Source organism: Acinonyx jubatus, chromosome E1 (assembly GCF_027475565.1).
Source record: "Acinonyx jubatus isolate Ajub_Pintada_27869175 chromosome E1, VMU_Ajub_asm_v1.0, whole genome shotgun sequence".
Taxonomy (NCBI): domain Eukaryota; kingdom Metazoa; phylum Chordata; class Mammalia; order Carnivora; family Felidae; genus Acinonyx; species Acinonyx jubatus.
In genome coordinates this window covers 31,977,100-31,996,815 of record NC_069397.1, presented here as the reverse complement: position 1 = coordinate 31,996,815, position 19,716 = coordinate 31,977,100, and the positions used below count along the sequence as shown (strand labels likewise).

Here is a 19,716-nt window from a genome sequence, read left to right as displayed (position 1 = left end):
GAGAGGTGGTACTCCACAGAGTTAAATAGATAGGCAGGTCTAGATAAGCAAGGATCTTGATCCATACTTGATTGGAAGTCAATAAAAGTTTTAGGCATTAGAGTAGCATCAGATTTACATTTTAGTCACAGGAACTTTTCCAACATCACCTCTGTCACTTCTTATACACAGCTCTTTTTCACAGAGTTGTCCCAGTGTGCACTTATTGATGAGGTCAAGCCCTCACAAAAAGTCAAGGAAAAGACACTAAATATGTGAGCATAAATAGCCAAGTAGATAGGGCAAGCATGTTGAGGCAATGTGATGGAAAGTGGAAAAGAGCTGAGATCCAGGGCTGAAATTACCTCCTGAGGTATTACGAACAACTCTGAGATTGCTGTGGATAAGTATTTATGGTTACATTTAATTAATATTTTCACCAGGATAACTATCAAAGGATGTGTATGTTTGAAAGACCTAAAGACTTTTGATACACATCATCAAATTCTTTTTTTAAGTTTATTTATTTAGAAAGAGAAAGAGAGCAGGGGAGGGGCAGAGACAAACAGGGAGAGAGAGAGAGAGAGAGAGAGAGAGAGAGAGAGAGAGAGGATCCAGGCAGGCTCTGTGCTGTCAGCACCGAGGATAGCACGCAGCCTGCATGGGGCTTTATCTCATGAACTCCAAGGTCATGACCCCAGCCTAAATCAAGATCTGGCTGCTTAACCGGCTGAGCCACCCAGGTGTCCCAGGCATCATCAAATTCTAAGGTAGTTATTTTTTATGTTACAATGATGTGAAAATTACGTAACGATGTTTTGCCCTAACTTAGTTTATGGAGGGCATTTTGTTTTAATATAGTGTCCAATAACAACTAACATGAAGTATTAGAGAAAGGATAGATTTTCAAATCACACTGCCCTGGGTTTGAATTTTGGCTCTGCCAGTTGATATTCCTGCGATCACAGGAATTAATTATGTAGGGATGTTAGTTCATTTTCTCTGGAAGTAGTTTTTATGTCCTTAATATTAACTTTGGTGAAAAAAAATTTAATTGCATTTACTTTTACACATATGTTAAATGTTAAATAAAGACATCTATTTGGAACCAACAAAGATATGTAAGGAAGCCATTTCTCATTAACCAACTTATGGAAAAAAGAGGAAATCTGTAGTTAGAAACATGCAAAGCAGAGATAATGCACTGGCATGAAATGAGACTTTACACAAAAAGCATTATACAAACAAAAGCTATTAATAAGTTGCAGGGGTTATGAAACAGTATGCTGCTTAAGTTAAAAAAAATTGAAAAAAAGAAAAACCCAAATCCTCAATGTCCTATTTGTGGAGAGAAGCAGCTAATATTTGGAAAGGTTATTGTGTAAGCAAAACTTGGTGGGAGGGTGTTGGTTTCAGTTCAGTATATTGTATGCATCCTCCACATAGGGCAAAATAAAATAATTATTGTTTTCAGTTGTTTTAATTGGCTATATAGGAGAACCCACAGTAAATACGACAAGCTAAAAAGTGAGCAAAGGTAAGAGAATTTTTAAAATATTCAGGGGTGAGTTTCTATGGATTCAGTAGATGTCAACATAGTTTGGACTACTGCTAATGAATTACTGCTTATGGGGTCAGCCATGTACATACAACAAGCCAGTACGGTCTGTATTATTATTCCCATTTTGCAGACGAGAACATGGAGGCTCAACTAATGTGAGTAACTCACTGACTGCAACACAACTATGGAGTGAAAGCATTGGGATTGAAGCTTAGATCTGTCTGATACTGGCACCTGCTCTCATTCTGCTCTGTCCATGCCATCTCAGAAACCTCATCCTACTAGAGTATAAACCGCTGTTCTTGAACCAACCCGTTCTCTTTTCATATTAACAGGTGACTAGTGAGAGAAGAGTAGAGAAGGGAGGGAAAGCAGAATTTTCCAGAAAGTCCAGCCTCTTAGAAATTCAAAAGGGTTCAAGGTGTCAAAACCCAGCTTCTCCCTGCAGCAGTGATAGGAAGAGTTTGCTGTTGGTTAACAAGAAAGTTGAGAGCCCATCTCAATACCTTGGAGGTATAAACACTGAGGGAAATGTTTCAGCAACCTGCAGGGGATGTGTTATATTTGTCTTCTTGCCTGAGGAACTTGCCAATTATGTGAAAATGCCAACTGGTCTCCTTACCTGATTTTGAGTAATACCTCTCAAGAAAATAAAAATGTCCAGAGATAGTAAGCAAAAATCATACAAGATGAAAATATTGAAAAGACTTTCTTTTCCTGAGGAGGCAGAGGCAAATTAAAATATTTCAAGAGTAGGCAATTAAAAAAAAAATGACAGAGGATGAAAAGAAAAGGAGAAATAATCTATTCATATAGAAGCAGTGCAGAAATTTCAACATTAAGAATGTTTTCTCAGTTAATTTGTTAATTTAGAAACTCAAGATTAAACCAATATATTGTATGATGCTATAAACCATAAACTTACACACAAATGCATACAAACTTTGTATTATGACTATAGAAGCACAATAAATGCATGGACATACACATCTAAAAGGACAGTCAGGGGCACCAGGGTGGCTAAGTCACGTGAGCATCCAAATTCAGCTCAGGTCAGGATCTCACAGTTCATAGGTTCGAGCCCCTGTCAGGCTCTGCTAACAGCTCGGAGCCTGGAGCCTGCTTTGGATTGTTTGTTTCCCTCTCTCTCTGCCTCTCTCATGCTCTCTCTCTCTCTCTCTCTCTCTCTCTCAAAAATAAAATAAACACTAAAAAAATAACTAACTAAATAAATAAAAGGAGAGTCATTGCTGGTTGTTTGGGTGTGGCAGAATCATGTGTCATTTTTTTCTCCTATTTGCAAAATTGTGCCTTCTGTATTATCTGCAATGAAAATGGAATACTTGCTCATACACAAATGTATACCTCTTCCCATAGAAGCCATAGAAGGCTCCACAACTTTCCACAACACACAGAAAATTCACAAGAATTATAAGATTTAAGGGAATGTGTTTTGTGTGTGAAAATATTCTAGTGATGTGTAGGAATACTCTTTGGAGAGAGAGAGAGAGATGCAATATTGGTTATATATACACCTGGCATAACCAGGGAGTATACTTTTGTTCTGGAATGTTCTGTTCCATGTTTCGTTCTGGTATTTTTTTTGCCAAGGATTATAATCTTTTTTCTCTAATGTACTTCACTCAGTGCAGGTGGGTCACGGACGTTTTTCTTTTGCTTCCCCCACCTTGGACTATCCAGCATTAGAACCCCAACACCTTCATGTTTGAAGGATCCCTCTATTATAAGCCCTTGTGGGTGGAAGGGACTGCATGTATCCTGGCCTCCTGACACTAAGATGTGCCTATTTATATAGGCACATGACTCAGGTTTGGCCAATCAGATGGCTCCATTCTACTGAAGGTTTTGTTGGGTAGAAGCAGCAACATATTGAGCTTCTAGGGGTACCGATGGCAGAACAAATTCAAGTGTCCAGTGGCATTGCTTGGTACAAGCTTTGGGATGGATCCACCCTTCAGTAAGGGATGCTAGCCCTTCTTTCACTCTGTTGCTTTTGATACCTGGCCTCCACTGCTGTGTCCATTTGCAAAGCTTGGTTCTAAAGCTGTCCCCTCAATTGGTAATGCACCCACTATCATTTTAATGAATTCATTTTATTCCTAAATCAGTCAGAGTTGGTTTCTGTTGTTTGTATTTAAAAAGTCCTGACGGATACCAAGTGTGAAGAAATAATTCTTGGACACAACAAGTAAAAGAACTTACGGGAATGTATCCTTAATTGTTTTGAAATTGGGGATAGAAGTGTAAAAATCTTGGAGCATCGGTGGTGGTTTAACTTTTCCCAGTTAAAAACATCGTGCCAGACATTCATTTGGCAAAGAAAGGAGGAAATTGAATGGTGATACCTGGAACACACAGTAGGTGTTTAAAACTAAATTTGGTTTACTCGACCGTGGTTTATGATATTTTAACAGCAGTTTTCAGCAAAAGGATGGTACACGCCTTATCAGATCTGGTAGGAATATTTGTTTATCTTTGTTCAAAAATTGTGAGGGATTTAAAGTTGTTACTGCAGAAGAAAATCCCCTAATCAAATGACTTTTTTTTTTATTAAGGACAGTAGATGTTCATTCATAAAATATGCATTTAGTGCTTTCTCTGTGTCAGGTACTAAGTTGCCGGAAAGAGAAAAACATGATCAATCTCTTCTCTCTAGAAATGTCTGTTTTGTACTGTCTTAGTTACTTTCTATCCATATCATAATATTTTGTTCATTTGTTTGTATCCCATTGATTTGTGAATTCCTTGGGGATATGGGACTTATTTTCTATTTATTTATGTTCCTAGAACATAACACAATCTCTCATACATAACTGGCTTTCAAAAAATGTATACCAAATGAATAAGTGAATGAATGAATAAATGAATAAAAAATGACATAAGTAAGTAGCCTGAACAATCACCCTTAGTGAGTTCTATTTGCATCCCAGTCAACTTGCTTATCAGTGACATGAGGGAACACAGAGGCAAGCTTATCAAACACACAGATGCTTTCTGTGCAGTATAAGAAATACCTACGACATAATGACAATCGGAGATCTCAATATTTATTATCTGGTGTAACTGAGAAAAGATTTGGAAGAGTTTATTATAATATATTTCAATTTGTTCCTTAAAAAATTATCAGCTGTCTAGGAAGAAGCTGGAACAGACCTGGCTTAAAAGCAGGTAATATAGGGGCGCCTGGGTGGCTCAGTCAGTTAGCGACCAATTTTGGCTCAGGTCATGATCTCCTGGTTTGTGAGTTCAAGCCCTGCGTTGGGATCTGTGCTGGCAGCTCAGGCTGGGGAGCCTGCTTTGGATTCTCTGTTTCCTTCTCTCTCTCTGCCCTTTCCCCACTTGTGCTCTTTCTCTCTCTCTCAAAAATAAATAAACGTTAAAAATTAAAAAAAAAAAAAGCAGTTAATACAGGGGCACCTGGCTGGCTCAGTCAGTAGAGCATGCGAGTCTTGACCTCAGGGTTGTGAGTTTGAGGCCCATGTTGGGCATAGAGATTATTACTTAACAAAAGAGCAGGTAAGAGAATGTGATGAATTAACAGATAGAAAATGAAGGTAACACTGACAGCACCCTCTGTGAGGCAGCAGTGTAACAGGTCTTCTCTGTCAATTCTGTCTGTAAGGAAGGGAGACAGCCATCCCCTCTGCACTGCACTGGTCAGGCTCTGCATGGAAAACTGTGTTCTCTGTGGCTCTGAATTTGAAGGTTACTGAAAAAGACCACATTCAGAAAAGTGTGATCTTCATGCTGAAGTGTTTGAAAACCACAATATACACTTTAACCACCTGAGGAAATGCAGTCTAGAAACACTTAGCATAAGCATAATGTAATTAACTCAAGATCTAGAAATTAATTACTGGAATTCTAAAGTGCCCAATCATCTTTTCAGACTAGGCATGGAACAGCAAATCAGCAGTTCAAGGAGCTGAGGAGAAAAGAACAAAGAGCAGAGGGTAAGATGGGCAAGTGAATGGACAACCTGAAACATGGGTTATTGTCAGAGACTTGTTTTTACCTGTTTCCTGTGCTTCAAAGACCTGGCCTAAGGAAAGGGCAAATGCATATACAAAAGTAGGACAAACAGGCTAATGTGCTCAAAAGCTATTTTAAGAAGCATCTGTATTTCCACCGGTAAACTTTTTATAAAATAAAGTGATCAGAATACAAAGATGACATTGAACATGGGGTGGGGAGGTCAGGTCCAAGTGCCTTGACTGGAACTCTTTGAGTAGTGACTGATGATACCAGAGAGGGAGGCCATAGACAAAAATACTAGTTTGAGGGAATATTTACATAAGATGAATTCTTAAAAACACTTTCAATTAAAAAACTTTGCCTTGAGGCACCTGGCTGGCTCAGTCGGGGAGCACGAGACTCTTGATCTCGGGGTTGTTAAGTTCGAGCCCCACAATGGATGCAGAGATTTCTTAAAATGTTAAAAAAAACACACACAAAAAAACCCTCTGACTTTATTCAATTTACGAGAGTGATGGATTTTTTTTCCAATTAACATAAATCTTTTGAGATGTTGTATATAGAAATGTTTAAGATATTTTATAAATTAAGTTTTTTTTATGCATGGAGGAAAACTAAAGAGTAATAGTTTTAATGTTTATTTCTTTATTCTGAGAGAGAACTCAAGTGAAAGAGGGGCAGAGAGAGAGAATCTCAAACAGGCTCCATGCTGTCAGTGCAAAATCTGGTGCGGGGCTCAAACCCAAGAACTGTGAGATCATGACCTGAGCTGAAATTGAGTGGGACATTTAACTGATTGAGCCACCCAGGTGCCCCTAAAGAGTATTTTTTTAAACCTTTAAAATCCATTTATCCTTTATAGAAGTAGGACAGACTCTGAGACTACCTGAACTAAATTCTGAATTTCAGTATTTTCTGGCTGAGTGATCTTTAACAAATTAGTTACCCTGTCATTGCCTAGGTTTCCTTACCTGTTAAATCATGGTAATAGTGCACTGAATTGAATGAGATAGTAATAATTTAGAAAAATATCTGTCATGTGGTAAGCACAAAAAGGTTTGCTGAAATTATCATTTTATATATAATGATATTAACATATCTGAGAAGCATATTTGACATAGCCTATGCATGTTATGATGCATATCCATGTTTTATCTCCATATATAACTCACTATGATGTTCAGCAGGGATTATTTATTTTCATGGTTTTTTTTTTCTAATTATTGGAAATGTATTTTTAGCTTTTAAGACCTAGTAACCAGTCTGACATTTTATATTCCAGATTGGTTCCATTGATTACTGGTCAGATTTAAGGATGTTGCTTGTGGATGGAATAGGGTTAATTGGACTGGTTCCAAAAATAGCAAATCTACTGATTTATAAGTGATATGAGAGTCCTTAGGAATTTATTGTGTTCCTGCAGGACTCTGGCGTTATACTAGAAGCTAGGAACAAGTAAGATATAAAACACTGGAATCCCACCTCTAGTGAAGGAAACAGGTTATTAAAATTCTAATAATTACATTGATTCACAGCAGTGAGTGCGTGATAAGGGATAATCTATACTGATCTGAGGAAAAGAGGGAAAATACAAGGAAGGCTGTCAAAAAGAGGAGATTTCTTTTTTTTTTAATTTAAATTTTCGTTAACATACAGTGCAATATTGGTTTCAGGAGTAGCATTTAGTGACTTATCACATACATCACCCAGTGCTTATCACAAGCGCCCTCCTCAATGCCCATCACCCATCTAGCCCATCTCCCACTCACCTTGCTCCATCAACCCTCAGTTTATTCTCTATTGTTAAGTGTCTCTTGTGTTTTGTTTCCCTCTCTTCTCTCCCCCCCCACATGTTCATCTGTTTTGCTTATTAAATTCCACACATGAGTGAAATCATACAGTATTTGTCTCTCTGAGTGACTTCTTTTGCTGGCAGAATACATTCTAGCTACATGCACACCATTGCAAATGGCAAGATGCCATTCTTTTTGATGGCTGAGTAATATTCCATTATATGTATATGTCACAATTTCTTTATCCATTCATTAGTCAAACTACCCTATAATCCAGAAAGAGGGGAGAGGATTTCTGAGCTGAAATTAAAGGTTGAAAAATAATTTAAGCTAACTGTATATCAATCCCATCTTCCCAATTACATGCTTCCTTTTTTAATTTTTTTTATTTTTTTTAATTTTTTTTTAATTTTTTTTAACGTTTGTTTATTTTTGAGACAGAGAGAGAGAGAGCATGAACAGGGGAGGGTCAGAGAAAGAGGGAGACACAGATTCTGAAACAGGCTCCAGGCGCGGAGCTGTCAGCACAGAGCCCGACATGGGGCTTGAACTCACGGACTGCGAGATCATGACCTGAGCCGAAGTTGGACGCTTAACTGACTGAGCCACCCAGGCGCCCCTCTTTTTTTAATGTTCTCTCTTAAAGTTGTTTTATTCTTCCAAATTGTAATACTAATATAAATAATGCTTGTTCACAAAGGAGATAATGCAATACCAAGGTGTACAAAGTCGAAACAACATTTCTTTCCCTTCACTAAATCCCGTTCTACTTCCTTCCCAAACTCCATTCATTATTAAAACCCTTGCCAGACTCCTCCCACAATTTTTCAGTGCTTTTGAATTGCATATTAACTAGAAGCCTGGAATACATGTAGCTTCTGAAACTCTGTGTGTGTGTGTGTGTGTGTGTGTGTGTGTGTGTGTGTGTGTGTTTTAAGAAGTTTGGTTTCCATTTATTTGTTTTTATTAAAAAAATCATGTATATACATCACTTAGCTGCTTATTTTATATCACATGTAAAATTGCATTTTAATATTACATGTGAAATATACATTTCGTATAGACAAAGGATTATGTAGCACGTATACATAAGGTATTAAAATGAATAATGTTGTAACAACTGTTAGAAGTTTTAGAGACCATAGGCACCCTTCTTTAATTACATTCCTTATCTCTTATCCCCACTCAAAGCCACAGTGCTCCCAAAAGAGAACCACTGTCTTGAATTTTGAATTACTTATTTTTATTAACTCAAGAATATACCATATACACATCATGTCAATAGATATTGGTTAACTCCTCTTTTTTTTTTAATTTTTGTAAATGTGTATGCACTAGCATATGCATTATTTACATAAACAGTGTATCACACATTCTTTTTATCTGATTGTAGTATTTTTTCTTTATCTACTCTACACTTCCTTCTTTTCCTCTCCTCTACCCACTTCTGCCTCCCCTTACCTGACCCCACAGACAGCCTACTTTAAAAATCTGGTGTTGTGGAGAAATGGGAACCAACCTTGCACTGTTGGTGGGAATGCAAACTGGTGCAGCTGCTCTGGAAAACAGTGTGGAGGTTCCTCAAAAAATTAAAAATAGACCTACCCCATGACCCAGCAGTAGCACTGCTAGGAATTTACCCAAAGGATACAGGAGTACTGATGCATAGGGGCACTTGTACCTCAATGTTTATAGCAGCACTCTCAACAATAGCCAAATTATGGAAAGAGCCTAAATGTCCATCCACTGACGAATGGATAAAGAAATTGTGGTTTATATACACAATGGAATACTACATGGCAATGAGAAAGAATGAAATATGGCCTTTTGTAGCAACATGGATGTTATGCTAAGTGAAATAAGTCATACAGAGAAGGACAGATTCCATATGTTTTCACTCCTATGTGGATCCTGAGAAACTTAACAGAAGACCATGGGGGAGGGGAAAAATGGTTAGAGAGGGAGGGAGCCAAAACATAAGAGACTCCTAAAAACTGAGAACAAACTGAGGGTTTATGGGGGGTGGGAGGGAGGGGCGGGTGGGTGATGGGTGATTGAGCAGGGCACCTGTGGGGATGAGCACTAGGTGTTGTATGGAAACCAATTTGACAATAAATTTCATAATAAAAAAAAAGTAAAAGTAGAGTTTTCACCACTAAATCACACACACACACACACAAATCTGGTGTTCAGTCTTGCTTTTTTCTATACTTTGCTCCCAATTTATTTCATCATATACAAATATTGTCAACAGTTGTACATTTTGGGGTACCTGGGTAGCTCAGTTAAGCGTCCAACTTCAGCTCAGGTCATGATCTCATGGTTCGTGTGTTCAAGCCCCACACTGGGCTCCGTGCTGACAGCTAAGAGCCTGGACCCTGCTTCATATTCTGTGTCTCCCTCTCTCTCTCTCTCTGCCCCTCCCCCACTTGTACACACTCTCTCTCTCTCTCTCTCTCTCTCTCAAGAAGAAATAGACATTAAAATTTTTTTAAATAGTTGTACATTTCACAAATATTCCTACTCATATATAATGGCGAAAATATAATATACATAATGGCCTGTGTAAATGTGTATATTTATTTTAAAATTTATTTTAAGTGGAATATTATAATTATTTGTGTTTTATATTGCTTATTCAATAATAACTAAAAGAAATTGATCCATGTCAAATGATATAACTTTATTTTGTTTTCTTTTTCATGTCTATATGATATTCAGTATTGTGGCTGTACATAGTTTATTCAGCCACTTTCATTTTGACAGTCATTTGTTCATGGTCATTATTTCCACTATGGACATTGCTTTAAGAAACACACATACACGTAAAACCTTTGTCTAGGGCCTTTATCACTTTAGGATAGATTTCTAGGAGTGAGACTATTGGAGTTAAAGATATTTTTAATTTTAATAAGTGTTGTTTCATACTTTTGTAAAAATGATTTAACATTTGTATTTCCAAAAGAAATTCATGAAAGAATACTTTTCTTCATATCCTTACCAGCAATAGATCTTATTTCACTTTTAAAAAAATTGTTATTCTGGTGGGTAAAAGTGATATCTCATTGGTAGTTTAATTTGTAGAACCCTGATCAATACTGCATTTGACTATCTTATTTGCATACCGACCATCAGGTTTTCTTCTCTGTCAATTGTCTATTTTTATTCTTTGCTCATTTTTCTTTTGGATATTTTAGCTATTTCTTGACAATTTGTAGGCATTTTGTGGTAGTGTAAATAGTATCTCTTCACCTGTTACTTGTTTTGCATTTTTTTCATTAATTTTACTTTTCTACTAATATATTGTTATAAAAACTGAGCAAGAATAGAAAATGAGTACCAAAAGTATATAAGGAACTGTCAAAGGCATGGCTTCATCAGCAACCTTAGCTAGCTGTCTCAAACACAAGGAAATAAAACAATTTCAAAAAGCAGAATCTTTTGTGGTTTTCGTTTTTTTTAATATAATTTACTGTCAGATTGGTTTCCATACAACACCCTTTGCTCATCCCAACAAGTGCCCTCCTCTCTGCTCATGACCCAGTTTCCCCTCTCCCCCACCCCCCATCAACTCTGTTTGTTCTCAGTATTTAAGAGTTTCTTATGATTTTCCTCCTTCCTCTAACTCCCCCCACCCATGGTCTTCTGTTAAGTTTCTCAAGATCCACATATGAGTGAAAACATATGGTATCTTTCTCTGCCTGACTTATTTCACTTAGCATAATACCCTCCAGTTCCATCCACGTTGCTGCAAATGGCAAGATTTCATTCTTTCTCATTGCCAAGTAGTATTCCATTGTATATATAAACCACATCTTTATCCATTCATCAGTTGATGGACATTTAGGCTCTTTCCATAATTTGTGGTTTTCTAATTTCTTGACAAGGGAGATGGTCCTTTGTGACTGAGAAGACTTAAAGACTAAACTTTCTGGCCGTGAAGATTTGGCCATTTGCCACCATTACAGTTTTAAAGAGCACTGTCTGCTCTTCAAACAGGAAATCACCCTCTGTAAGCAGGAAGTGTGCCCTTGAACAACATAATCCATAATCCTCACGGCTGGAATTAGAACACATAGAGTTTCATATACCGCTAAAACCGTGATCATCATATTATTTGACCACTTGGAGATTTTAGAGATTTTAGTTCTTGGCGAGTCAAACTTCAGGACTGATTAACACCTATGAGTAGCATCAAAATGAATTCCTTAAAGTAGGTAAACATAATATCTACTACTTGCAACTATTCTGTTTTTTAGCCAGAGACTGTCTTTGGCCACTTGGGGGAACTTAGTAGCCTCTAGCAAAACGGAATGTGATTAACATCAGAACACTAAGTGCGCAATATGTAATTACACTCCATTAGAATCTATCAAAACAAGATTATAATTACACTTTGTACATGACATCTTCCTTGTAAGGTTGGCAATTTAGAGCTCTGCTTAAAAATAGAGTGCTCTGCAATCTGCAGACCCCCCAGTCCATTTAATAATGACCCATCAATAGTCAACTTAGTTTTTAACAGAACAAAGGTATTGAAATGGACTTTTAATACTAACAACAAGAAACTAACTAAAATGTGTTATGTACAGACAGGGGAAAAATCACTAAAGCAAACAGCAACAACAAGGCAGGAGAGTAAGGCTGATTTAACGTGGCAAAACTTATTTAGCAGGTTTTTTAGAAACTGAACCCCAGCTTTGGACCAAGTGTTTGATTTATGCTAACCTTGTGACCCTTGACTTCCCAAAAGGTTTCAGTCTTTTCAATATCACTTCTTTAGCCATAACTTTATTAGAAAATCAACAACCCAGGGAGGGAATGTTAAAAATAAAACTGAGTACTTTTTAGAGCAATATGGTGAATATCAGATTGAAGCCACACAACAAGCCTGCAAAGGAATTTTTTTTTTTTTTTTGCCCTATTTTGCAGAAGGAATGATGCAGTCCTGTGAGGTTGTGTAACTTGCCCAAAGTCCCTTAGTTAGCAACGTTATACCTGAGATTCAAGTCCAGGGCTTCATGACTCTGGAAGCTATGATCTATTATATAACCACACTCTTACTGGGCACACAAAAACCAAGTCTCTGGTTAAGTTTTACTTTCAAAATCAAAAAATAAATAAAAGGGAGTCAAGATTTGTATTAATTTGGAGGAAAGGCAAGAGAAACAACAACAAAACAAACAAACAAACAAAATAACCCGGGGCAACAGAAAGAAGATTTGGACAGAGCATTGAAAAGAGCATTGGAATTGGATGTGTGGAGGAAACGAAGGGTACTTGTATGTGGTGATGGTATTTCATTGAAGTCAAATAGTAGAAGGTGATATTATTCCATATCCATCATAAAGAATTAGGATTTTATTTTTCCAAAATGTAATAGCCCATAAAAGGTTTAATTTAAAGTAAGTTCAATCTAATTAGAAAATTCTTAGGTCCTACCATAAACCCCAAAGTCTGCTTATACCATGCTCTGAAAAAGTAATTGCTTGTCTCATGATCTCATAAAGGTATCACAGATAAGATACAATGATTGATTGTTAAGCTAGGGGATGGGTAGCCAATCCAGTGGAGAAGCCACAGCAAATGGAGTGCATAGCGTGTTTCAACTGAACACACAGAGAGAAGATGGGTAGAATGATCAGTCCCTTATATTAACTGGAAGTCTGCAGTGTACGTAACCCTCCAAACTCTACAGTCGAAGGGGAAACATGAGAAAAAGAGTTAGTAGAAATCCCACATGTCAGCCTCTCCATTTCATAGGAATAGCTAATCAAATATTTCCCTACAAGTTTAGAAGCAAAAACATATCACTGGTGATTACCAGCCTGGAAATGTAAAGGAAAAGATTTTCAAAGATAGCTGCTTTAATGCTGTCTCCTGTTATATGAGGAAACAGAAGCTGAGAGAAGTGCTATGACTCAATCTGAATTATAACTCATAACTGGGAGAACCTGGATCCAGGTGCCAGTCCTTCTGTATTCGATATACAGTAAAACCTTGGTTTTGTGAGCATAATTCATTCCAGAAACATGCTTGTAATAGAAAGCACTTGTATATCATAACAAATTTCAAGAACCATTGACTCAGTTGTGATCATTTGACATTCAGTGTCATGAACGACTTGTACTACAAGACATTGCTCATTTATCAAGTTAAAATTTATTAGTGGGATGCCTGGGTGGCTCAGTAAGTTAAGTGTCTCACTCTTGGTTTTGGCTCAGGTCATGATCTCGTGGTTGGTGAGTTCGAGCCCCACGTCAGGCTCTGTGCTGACAGCTCAGAGCCTGGAGCCTGCTTCTGATTCTGTATCTCCCTCCTCTCTGTCCCTTCCCAGCTCGTGCTCTATCTTTCTGTCTCACTCTCAAAAATAAATAAACAATACATTTTTTTAAATTGATTGTAGTTTTACTTCCTCACTTCTATTGGACCCCTGAATTTAATCTTTCTGCAAAGTCTGTAATATCTGTTGGGCAGGAATACTTCATCTCCCACTAAGGGAATGCAACTTTCTCTTACTCCTGTTTCCTAAGATTTGATTCTCTCATTTTGTTCCTGATACTCTACTTTTCTCTAGCTATCACTTATTTTTCTCTTCAAATGAGTCAATAAACCCTCTGCAAAGGAAGTTGATAACATATACCAGAAACCTTTTCATCTTTTTACAGTTCATATTCTTTTTTGGCTTACCACTCTCACTTGAAGAAATATTTGTCTAAATAAAGAAACCAAATGGCAAATGAAGACTTCTGCTCAAAATATTGTCATCACAGAATGACGTGTGATGATGAAAAAATTACAAAGACCTCCATATTTAGTGATATTGAAATAATTAAGTAAATTAAACTGTTCATATACTAGGGTGTTATGCTCCCATTAAATACTTTTATGAAAACTTTTAATAATATTAAAACACATATGAGATTATAAGTGGCCAATCTCATGGAAAATAAATATTTCTTTTGTTTGAAAAGAGTATTTGCAGGAAAAAAAAACTGAAGAAATGTACCAACTTTTAAATATCTTTTTAGTTTAGAATAATTTTAAACTTACAGAAAACTCGCCAAGATAGTATAGAGTGTCTGTGTACTCTTCACATAGCCTTCCCCTGACGTTGACGTTATATAGTCCATGGTACATTTTCAAAGTGAAGAATTCAACAGTTTTACAATATTATTAACTCAACTACACACTTGATTCGCCTTTCACCAGTGTTCTCACTAAGATCATTTTTCTGTTCCAGGATCTAACTGAGGATACCACATTGCATTTGGTTACCATGTTTCCGGAGTCTTCTCCAGTCTGTGAGTGTTTCTCTGTCTTTTCTGTTTTATTTTTTCAAGTCCTTGAAAAATCTGAAGAACTCTTGTCAGATCTTGTTAGAATGTTTCCCAATTTTGGTTTCTCTGATGTTTTCTCATGATTAGTCTGGGCTTATAGATTTTTCGAAAGTGTACCCCAGAGGGGAAGTGCCCTTGCCATCATGTCATACCGGGCAGGACATGAAAACAACATGGCTTATCACTGATGGTGTTAACCTGGATCACCTGGCTGAGATAGTGTTTACCAAGTGTCTTTACTGTAAAGTAACCATTTTTCTTTTTCCATACCCTGTTCATTTAAAGTCAACAGGCAAGTTGAGGGGCATGAAGGCACACTACCTAAAGAGGAGTATGTTTACAAATATTATCAGGAATACTTCTGTGAAGAACATCCTTCCTGCGGTTATTAATGTATCCATTGTTTATATTGCTTTGGACTTATATATATTTATTTATTCTTTGGGTTGTAATCCAGTACTGAGTTTTTCAAAGCCCACTAAGGGCATTAACATTGAATTACGCCATTCTAATTGACTTCTCTTTTGCTACCTTTAGAATATGTCCATTTCTTTTTAATGAGCAGATGCCAATTTTGTGACCAGAACAGGAAACAAAAACATTAATATCTATGTTAACCCCACAAGGGCAGACCAGTAATCAGATTACTCACATAGTCCAGTGCAATATTTGTTTTCGTCAAGGTTGTGTGAGATTGGGCTGCCATGTGCTGATTTGGGGCGTGTCTCACTCACCTTCATTGCCCGCATGATGAGTTGAGGGCCACCGATGAGACGGCTCATAGCTGACTCTTGGGCTTAGGCTACACGTGTGGACTTATGTGTTAGTTCTCACCAGTGTGTGTTCTGACAACAGCACACAAGAGCAACAGGAGTGGGACAGCAGGAGTGGTGGCACATGTCTTTAACCCATGTGCCCTCTAGTGCTGTAAGCTGGGCTCTCGCGCCACACCCATTGCTAGCTCCGCCCCCAGGGTGTAGCTGTCCCCTGGAGTGGCTGTTGTGCATCTCCTCAAGGATTTTAAAACCATTGCTATGTAACTAAAGGGGCTCTTCTGCTCTTTTCTCTGATGTCTGTCATTAAGGATGTTATTCTCTCCTGAGTTGGGCCTCGTCCATGATTAGAGGGAGAGACATCCCTTGCATGAATGGAACCACTCTAGAGGTATGGTCAAAATTGAAAGAGGCCATTCTAGAAATGCAGTGATTATGGCTTAAAGAATTCCAGGAAAGGGGAGCCTGGGTGGCTCAGTCAGTGGAGCGTCCAGATTCGGCTCAGGTCATGATCTCACGATTTGTGAGTTGGAGCCCTGCGTCGTCGGCTCTGTGCTGACAGCTCAAAGCCTGGAGCCTGTTTCAGATTCTGTGTCTCCCACTCTCTCTGCTCCTCCCCTGCTCGTGCTCTGTCTCTCTCTCTCTCTCTAAAATAAGTAAACATTAAAAAAAAATTCCAGGAAAGATGTGGTTTTACGTTTATTCAAGGAAATTCCAAATAATAAATTTAACATGACAGGAAAATGTTCGCATTTTCTTACCTACTCTGGGTAAAATTGTTGACATTTTCCTGCATACTCTGGATAAAATTGCATTTGTGGTCATCGTCAACAAAGCAGAGTAAAAACCTTGAAAGAATCACTGGACCTCAGTGGTCCCTGGTGATAGAGCAGAGGTTGCAGCATCATGAGTATGTCGCCAGTATTGAGTAAATGCGATTAGGAATTGCAGAGGCAGCAGGATCTATAATATTGCAACACACACAGATTCCAAAGGGCAGTGTCACTGCGGCCAATAGCAGTGTTACTTCTGTTTTATTTGTTATTTCTGTTTTATTTTTTTTATGTTAGGAGATGTAAAGTTAGCCAGGAATTGCAGACTTGACATTCAGGGGGGAAAACAGAGAGAGAGATTGACAAAGAGGTGGTTCTTGCATTTGTGCAGGAAAAGGTGGTGTTTAAGTACTACAAAGATTCTTCACATATACTAACTGATAGGACTTAGGAGAGTGAATATATGCTTCTTTACCAATTTTGCTAGCTCTTTATCAATGAATCACTATACCTCACTTGGCCCATGAATTTAATAAGGCACCATTTACTCAAAGTGTTATGCAGTGAAAAGAACCCCTCCCCCCAAAATATTTACTGGGACCCAGCACATTCAAGGGGTAGCCCTTTTTTTGTCCCTGTTCCCACTACTATGTGCAAATTCCCAAACAGCATGTGTTGGGGGCAATCCTTTCATACATTTAGTATATAATGGTTTTGTCCTTGGCTCAGTGGTCAGATCTCCGAAATATTGGTCAGAAAAAGAGAAGGAAAAAGTTGTTTCCTATATTTGGGTCTTGCAAATTGTTCCCCAACAGAGCTGAGAGAGAAGGATCACTTCATTTTCCCTTAAAAAATCCCCTAGGGTTTGGGGCACCTGGGTGGCTCAGTTGGTTGAACGTCCGACTTCGGCTCAGGTCATGATCTCACAGCTCGTGAGCTGGAGCCCCGAGTCGGGCTCTGTGCTGACGGCTCAGAGCCTGGAGCCTGCTTCGGATTCTGTGTCTCCCTGTCTCTCTGCCCCTAACCCACTTGCATTCTGTCTCTGTCTCTCTAAAAATAAATAAACATTAAAAAAATTTTTTTGAAAAAAATCCCGTAGGGTTTGACAACTGTGTTTCACTGAAGAAGAAGAGAACCCACTACTTTCACCAGGGAAACCTCTACTGAGCTGTGTTGCTGGGGCATTTTGAAAATGTGACCTCATGTGGAGTTTTAACCAGCTGTTGTCCTTGGACCAAATCCTGTTGCAATTTATAATGCTCCTTCTCCATGTAAAATCCTGAGGTCCTAAACATGTGACAGGTTCATACTACATAATTACAATTGGATTAAGACTGTGATAAAGTAAAGTAAACATATATGTAGGAGTTATAGAAGGTAAAAAAAATATATATATATACACAATTAAAATTATACTTATAAATTATACTTACAAAATTATATTTATATATATATATACAATTAAAATTATATATGTGTGTGTGTATATATATATATATATATATATACAGTTTTGTGAGTTCGAGCCCTGCGCCAGGCTGTGCTATCAGCCTGGAGCTTTATATATATATATATATATATATATATATATATATATATATATATAAAAGATACCTTTATATATAAATTTAACCTCATGAGGGGTGCCTGGGTGGCTCAGTCAGTTAAGTGTCTGACTTCAGCTCGGGTCATGATCTCACGGTTCATGGGTTCAAGCCCCACATCAGGCTCTGTGCTGACAGCTTAGAGCCTGGAGCCTGCTTCTGATTCTGTGTCTCCCTCTCTCTCTACCCCTCCCCCACACGGACTCTCTCTCTCTCTCTCTCTCTCTCTCCCTCTCCCTCAAAAGTAAATAAACATAAAAACAAAAATTAAAAAAAAAAATTAACCTTACTAGTAACCAAAGCAATATAATCGAAAAGGTTGCATTTTGCCTATTTCTTTGGCAAAGTTTGGGGTTTTTTTTAGTGTTCAGCACTGGCAAGTATGTGAAAAAATGGCCTGTGATTCACTGTAGGGAGGAGTGTAAATAACTATAAGTTTTTGGAAGGGTAATTTGGATATAGCTATCAAAAGTTTTAAAATGTACATATATTTTAGTCCAGCAATTCTACTTCTAAGTAGGTTTACTCAGTGTTTTACCAAAAAAAAGTTTATTGCAAGGCAACAATAATTAAATCAAAAGGAGAACTAATCTTAATGTCAGAGTAAAAATTTATAAATTATACGTTTATATATGAACTTCTCTGCAGATATTAAAAATAATATAAAAGTATCTGAAATAGAGGGAATATAATAATACATCATAAATAAAAATAGTATGTGGCACCAGTAAGGTACAACATTATTAAATATATATGACATGTATATGTGTATATATGTTTATGTGCAAAAAGATTACTTAGAAAATATTAACACTGGTCTTCTCTTAATGATGACAACTGGAGTTATTTTCTATGACTTTGGTGGTAATTTTTAAGTTTTCATTGTCCAAATTTTCTACGGTGAAAATACGTTTATAATCTAAACAAACTACATATTATAACTTTCAAACTGCTACCTTCTCACTCATACATATGGACACATACATTGTCTTCTGACTGCCCTGGTTTATATTTATATACTCTACTAATATATCACTTTTATTCAGACGATCACATTAATGTTTAGGAAGATTCTGAAGTCAGAGCAATTAAGTGATAATAAACTGCTTTCACAAAACACATTTTTAAAATTAGTAGGATTGGGGCGCCTGGGTGGCGCAGTCGGTTGGGCGTCCGACTTCAGCCAGGTCACGATCTCGCGGTCCGTGAGTTCGAGCCCCGTGTCAGGCTCTGGAGCTGATGGCTCGGAGCCTGGAGCCTGTTTCCGATTCTGTGTCTCCCTCTCTCTCTGCCCCTCCCCCGTTCATGCTCTGTCTCTCTCTCCGTCCCAAAAATAAATTAAAAAAAAAAAAAACGTTGAAAAAAAAATTTAAAATTAGTAGGATGCATAAATTTTAAGCCCACAGCTTAATGAACCTTTACATAATTAAATGACTTAGGCAGAGACATAGAGCAATGCCATCACCTAGATCAAGACCTAGAACGTACTTGTTATCTCAGAAAGTTGCTTCTTAGGACTTTCTGGTTGATAGCCAGCCGGCACTTTAATTCATGGTAGTTGCAGAAGTCGTGGTCCAACCTACCATGTGTTTAGCTCTTGCCATGGGCTTGACTCTGTGCTAGATCCTCTAAATACAATATCTCAGGGCGCCTAGGTGGCTCAGTCACTTAAGCGTCCGACTTCTGCTCAGGTTGTGACCTCACGGTTCGTGGGTTCGAGCCCCGTGTCAGGCTCTGTGCTGACAGCTCAGAGCCTGGAGCCTGCTTTGGATTCTGTGTCTCCATCTCTGCCCCTCACCTGCTCACGCCCTGTCTCTCTCTCAAAAATAAATAAACATTATGGGGCACGTGGGTGACTCAGTTGGTTAAGCGTCTGACTTCGACTCAGGCCACGATC

At 37.9% G+C, this 19,716-nt stretch overlaps 1 long non-coding RNA gene across 1 annotated transcript; it reads left to right on the top strand.

The window, feature by feature from the left end:
* The first annotated feature begins 4,418 nt into the window (after window positions 1-4,418).
* On the top strand, window positions 4,419-17,505 carry LOC128313431 (uncharacterized). The gene is made up of 4 exons (XR_008294134.1): window positions 4,419-4,729; window positions 5,451-5,514; window positions 14,573-14,633; window positions 17,315-17,505. It is a non-coding gene; the product is annotated as an uncharacterized LOC128313431 (long non-coding RNA).
* Window positions 17,506-19,716: the final 2,211 nt, after the last annotated feature.